This window comes from Hyperolius riggenbachi, chromosome 3, assembly GCF_040937935.1.
Source record: "Hyperolius riggenbachi isolate aHypRig1 chromosome 3, aHypRig1.pri, whole genome shotgun sequence".
NCBI classification, from domain to species: domain Eukaryota; kingdom Metazoa; phylum Chordata; class Amphibia; order Anura; family Hyperoliidae; genus Hyperolius; species Hyperolius riggenbachi.
Window position 1 is genome coordinate 29,539,101 of NC_090648.1, and position 6,000 is coordinate 29,545,100.

Consider the following 6,000-nt stretch of genomic DNA (forward strand, 5'->3'; position numbering starts at 1 on the left):
AGACGGCTCTCCCTGGCGCTGGCCACGCTTGGGGGGGGGGGGGGTCGCCTGCGGCACCTAGCCTCCCCCTCCGGGGTGCCGCTGTGGTTCCCGCAGTCCCTCCGGTTGTATAAAAAGGGGGCATTGGGAATCCTCCCTGTGGCGCTCCTGGATAGTGCTAATGTAGCATGTAGCAGTGTTGCTTGCGAATTTTCGCCTAAGTCATTTTCGCATCGAAAATCCTGTTTTCGTTTTTTGGCGAATTTTCACGAAAATCTTCAGAAATATTTGTGTTTTCGACCAGCATCGAAAATTCATTGTATGCGGATGCTTATGCCCTTATGCGGAAAAATGTCCACAATAATCCGCATGGAAATATAGACTATGAATGTATTTTGTAGGTACTGATCTTTTGCAGGAACGGATCTTTTGCAGATAATGATCTTTTGAATGTGTACAGCAACTTTGTGTGCAGCATCTTGCAAAGATTTCTATCTAATGGGGAGTGCAGCTCAATAGAATAGACTGCGTAGGTGTGGCTCTGATACTACATGGAAGGGGGTAAAATTGGTCTGTGATCTTTCATTTTTCCAAAGACTTTTATCTGATGTGTGTACCCACCTTTATTCTTCTTGCTTCAAGGTTGAGGCACGTACTCTATTAGATAGATAGAAGATGCGGCGTATGCTAAGACGCGGGACGGCTAGTATATATATATATATATATATATATATATATATATATATATATATATATATATATATATAAACAAGAGGGAGGATTTTCCCTCCCTCCCGCCCCCTCCCTCCCCCCTCCCCTCTGTGCATCAGCCTATGAGAGGGACACAAATTAGAGCCGCTATGAGGGACAGCCGAGTGTCCCTCGTACAGCGCTGCAGGAGATAGCAACGCTGTACAATTGTAAACACAGGGGATTTCTTTCGCCTGTCGGCTCAGCCGTGGTCGCGTGAATCGACCTCCATGATCCGGCAGGGAATGATCGCGCATGCACGTTCCCTGCTAAACTGCAGCTCCATCAGGACTTGACGCCAATCGGCGTTAGGCGGTCCTGGGGCTGCCGCCGCGGTCACGCTCGTTGGCGTGATGTGGTCGTTAAGTACAGTGATTAAAGACCACTACTATAAAACATTAAATAATAAAACAGGATTATCACCATTCAATGCGCATAGAGGCATTGCTCACATCTAAAACACCAGCATTTCTAGATTTTTTGTGCAATATTTTTTTGCTTACTTACGCGCTGCGATTTTTATAAAGAGCTTTTCTAAGCAATTTTGCAGAGCGATTCTTTTTTTTTTTCCACTTCCTGACATCAGTCAGTGAACTCTTTCAGCTGGAAATGAATAAATACAATGTATTTATACATGAAATCGCTACAAAGCGTTTTTTCAAGCTCTTTGCATTATCCCTATATCTTACATTGAGGCAAATCGATTTAAAAATGACCCAGGCACTGCTTTTCTGAGCGTATCGGAAACGAACCGCTCAGATGTGAACTCTCTCATAGGGAATCATTCCACAAGCGCTTTTAGGGCGATTTTGAAAATCGCTGGTGTTTAAAAAAAAAAAATGCCCTAGGGCCTGTACACACTGAAAAACGCAAGCAAAATCGCAAGCGCATGTAGTTTTTAAAATCGCAAGTGCATGTAGTTTTAAAAATGCATCATATGCATTTTTAAAAACGCATGCGCTTTTGCCTGCGTTTTTGATGCGTTTGCGTTTTTCTTGTAATTGCTGATTGGCTAAAGAATCCTTTGTTTTTTTTTTCTAGTTTACACTTCAACAGGAATCAGGAAATTGCAGAGACTTCTTTGATACTGACTTCTGAAAAGCGCAGGCAAAAACGCAAGCGCATGCGCTTTGAATGAGTTTTTTCAATCGCTGTGCTTAAAAAAGCACAGCAGGCACTGCGATTGCGTTTTTCTAAAAACGCATCACACCAGTGTGTACAAGTCATCATGATTTTCATTCTTTTTCAAAAGACTTTGCGATTTTAAAAATGCAGCGCAAGCGCAGCAGTGTGTACAGGCCCCTTAGAGGTGAACAAGCCCATAGAGGGTGTTCATTATCAGGATAGCACCAATGCAAAGCTAATAAGATGGATGAAGAAGGGCACTTAGTGGGGCCCTCTTTAGTGCGGTCCCAACCTCTGCATCCCCTATTACTAGGCCACTGGTCGCCGTCACTTACAGTAATAAAGTAATAAGTGATAAAAACTATCCAGGTTTTCGCAGGAAAGGGAGGCTGATACTGTGTGAAATATGAAGTGTCCAGACATCAATCATACTTGAAACAATGTTCTGAAGCTAGGTTATGGATTTAATCTATCTAAAAGGAAAACAAAACTTAATAAGAAAACAGTTTTGCTCAGAGTTCCGCTTTAAAGAAAACCTGTACTAAAAAAAACATCCCTGGGGGTACTTACCTTGGGAGGGGGAAGCCTTAGGGTCCCAATGAGGCACCGCCCATCCCAATAGCTGCAGGCAATCCAGCGCTGGCTCCCCCGAAGCGTCCCACAATCCTCCCCCGACAAGCGCTGATTTATTTACCTTGCCGGGATCCAGCTCAGGCGTAAGGCGGAAATAACCGTACCCGATCGTATCATCCTATGGTGCAGTATGAAGCCGCAATGTACACATATGAGGTAAGTCGCATGGCTGGGGTCGGGTCCTGATCCTGGGTAACAGTGCAGGATCGAAGCTGCATAGATACATTGCTAGGGACATGATCTGTTACTATACGGGGTAGGTGAGGGTGATGTAGCAGCACATGAGGAACATCACATTGGGGGGGGGGGCAGAGTAAGATGGGTGGATTAATGCCCTCAGCATATCGAGGCCCTGCCGTACACACACTATAAACTCTCGGCAGAGGGGTAGGTATTGGCGAAGCAGAAGAGATAGGCACCTGCACACCTGGGCGCACCATGTGCCTCCATAGGCCATAATGTGTATTATGGCCATAGCAGCACTCAGAAGCTAATTTGTGTGCCGGTAAAAAAAGACGGGCTCAAATTACTTAAAGGACCACTATCGTCAATAAAGTAAGCAGTTAAAGGGACACTTAAGTCAAACAAAAAAAATGAGTTTTACTCACCTGGGGCTTCCAATAGCCCCCTGCAGCTGTCTGGTACCCTCGCCGTCTCCCTCCGATCCTCCTGGCCCCGCCGGCAGCCACTTCCTGTTTCGGTGACAGGAGCTGACAGGCTGGGGACGCGAGTGATTCTTCGCGTTCCCAGACACATTAGCACCCTCTATGCTGCTATATGGTATATGATATATGCTATAGCAGCATAGATGGCGCTATTGTGGCCAGGAACGCGAAGAATCACTCGCGTCCCCAGCCTGTCAGCTCCTGTCACCAAAACAGGAAGTGGCTGCCGTGGCTGCCGGCGGGGCCAGGAGGATCGGAGGGAGACGGCGAGGGTACCGGACAGCTGCAGGGGGCTATTGGAAGCCCTAGGTGAGTAAAACTCATTTTTTTTTTGTTTGACTTAAGTGTCCCTTTAAAGTCTGACAGAACCGACAGGTTTTGGGCCAATCCATCTCCTCATGGGGGACTCTCAGAGTTTTATTTGTTTTCAAGAGCATTTCCTGAACAGCAGTTGCAAAGTATATATCTGACAAAATAGTGTGCAAGTGAGTAGGGAGGCTGGCTGCTATCTTACTATTTTGGCAGTTAAGCTGCTGTTCAGGAAATGCTGTTGAAAACAAAGAAAACCCTGAGAATCCCACATGAGGAGATGGACTGGCCCAAAACCTGTCAGTTCTGTCTGATGTTAACTGCCTACTTTTTGTGGTCCTTTAAAAACACTGTAATTTGTCCTCCAGCAATAGCTGGCAGCCGAATTACGTCTTTCCCCCTCTATTCATGGTGGCCTGGAGGGGGAATAGTGATTAGCACCACCGGGACTTTTGCAGCAGCAGGGTGAGTCGTTTATCGTCTTCATCCTGCGCCCAAATTTGTGGCGCCGTTTTTACATGACATGTATGCGTTATTGGCCGCCTTGGCCAAATTGAAGCATGTGTATGTAGATTGTCAGAGCACTGCCATCAATCAAAGCTGGAGAGACATACCTGTATGACGTGCTGGCCTGTAGAGTGTCAGCTCCTGGGTCTCAGCGGTCAGTCTGCACACACACAGGAGGAGAGATGGAAAATGACTGTGATCTCCTCTCCTCTGCGTTTTCTCTCTTCTCCTCTGACCACTCCCCATATCAGTAACCCTTTCATCTCCTCCCCTCCTCTGCAGCAAGAGGTGACGTCATCCTGACAAGAGGACCTGTATGATGCCAGCATCGGGTATGGGGGACAATCCAGCACAGGCAGATGCCAGACAGAGGTGTGGCATTTAAAGAGGAAGTGCGACTGCAGCAGAATGACCTGTTTCCTAAACAGCTCTGAGGCTGTGTCCCTCTATATTTGTTGTCATAACATTATTCTCACCCTATGGGCCTGATTACATCGCAGCTTCAAGAATGGACCAGATCATACCTACAGAAGAAAGAAGGTTACAGGACACAAGGCAGAGGGATAATATACAGTATAGGTGTGTGTGTGTATATATATATATATATATATATATATACACATACAGTAATTTGGTCTGAGAGTGCTTTGCAATACAGACAACATCTTGATGTACAAGCAAAAAACGTATAGGCTAGGTTCACATATAACAACGTTTTTCCTGGCGTTTTACGCAGGTGTGTTTGTGATAGGATGCGTTTTTCATGCGTATTGCGTACGTTGTAGGCTTTCGCGTTTTCTATGCATTTTATTTAAAGGGGCACTATGGTGAAAAATTGTAACATTTAAAATATGTGCAAACAAACACAAATAAGAAGTATGTTTTTTCCAGAGTAAAATGAGCCATAAATCACTTTGTGTGCTGTCACTTACAGTAGGTAGTAGAAATCTGACAGAAGTGACAGGTTTTGGACTAGTCCATTTCTTCATGGGGGGGGGATTCTCAGGGATTTATTTATTTTCAAAAGCACTTAGTGAATGGCAGTTGCTCTGTCCAACTGCCAAAACCTGTGTAGAAAGCAGGGTAGCTATCCAGCATCAGGGGCGTAGCAATAGGGGGTGTAGAGGTAGCGACCGCATCGGGGGGCCCTCCCTCAACCACAGTATTAGCTCTCTATTGGTCCTGTGCTCATAATAATCATTTTATAGAGACTTTGAATAGTGGTAATCAGTAACACGCTGTTCCCCATCCCCTTCTTGCACCTCTGACACTGTAGTTGCCATTGGCAGGTTTTGGTGCGCCGCATCAATTGTTATGTATAGAGTGCTTGGGGGGGCCACAATTTAAAACTTGCATCCGGGCCCACAGCTCCTTAGCTACGCCACTGTCCAGCATCATAGTTTAAATGCCTTTTAGGGAATATCTTTATAAAGAATTAAAGCCTTGCTGAGAATCCCCTATGAAGAAATGGACTAGTCCAAAACCTGTCACTTCTGTCAGATTTCTACTACCTACTGTAAGTGACAGCCACATAGGAGAAAAAGTAATTGATGGCTTATTTTACTCTGGAAGAAACGTACTTCTTATTTGTATGTATTTGTACATATTTTAAATTTTAAAAATTCAAAATATGGCCCTTGTCCCTGAGTGCTGATGCCACAGAATTGCCATAGCTGAAGTCCGAGCTGGCCCTACCTCCTGCCCTCCCCTGAGTGCTCTCAGGCCACACCCACCACACATACCACGCCCTTTGATTTCCTCAGCAGCTACCTATAGCCTGGTTGCCTTGGAGCACGCACATGCCCATTGAGGGGAACCATCAGAAGACTAGAAGAACTTAGATGCCCATGGAAGGAATGCGAGTGGCAGCAGAAAGGAATAACATTAAAGGACAACTGAAGTGAAAGGTATGTGGAGGCTGCCATATTTATTTTCTTATAAGCAATACCAGTTGCCTGGCTGTTTTGTCACTAATTATGTATATTAGTGTACACCATTGTCTGTACTATTATGTACCCCATGTTAGTTTCTT

At 45.2% G+C, this 6,000-nt stretch overlaps 1 protein-coding gene across 2 annotated transcripts in view; it reads right to left on the bottom strand.

The window, feature by feature from the left end:
* LOC137560895 (phospholipid scramblase 1-like) overlaps positions 1 to 4,177 on the bottom strand; it is a 41,198-nt gene extending 37,021 nt beyond the window's left edge. For both annotated transcript variants that reach the window (XM_068272055.1, XM_068272054.1), the window contains exon 1: positions 4,076 to 4,177. The gene's annotated coding sequence lies outside the window, so the exon portion shown is untranslated. The remainder of the gene's footprint in view (positions 1 to 4,075) is intronic.
* Positions 4,178 to 6,000: the final 1,823 nt, after the last annotated feature.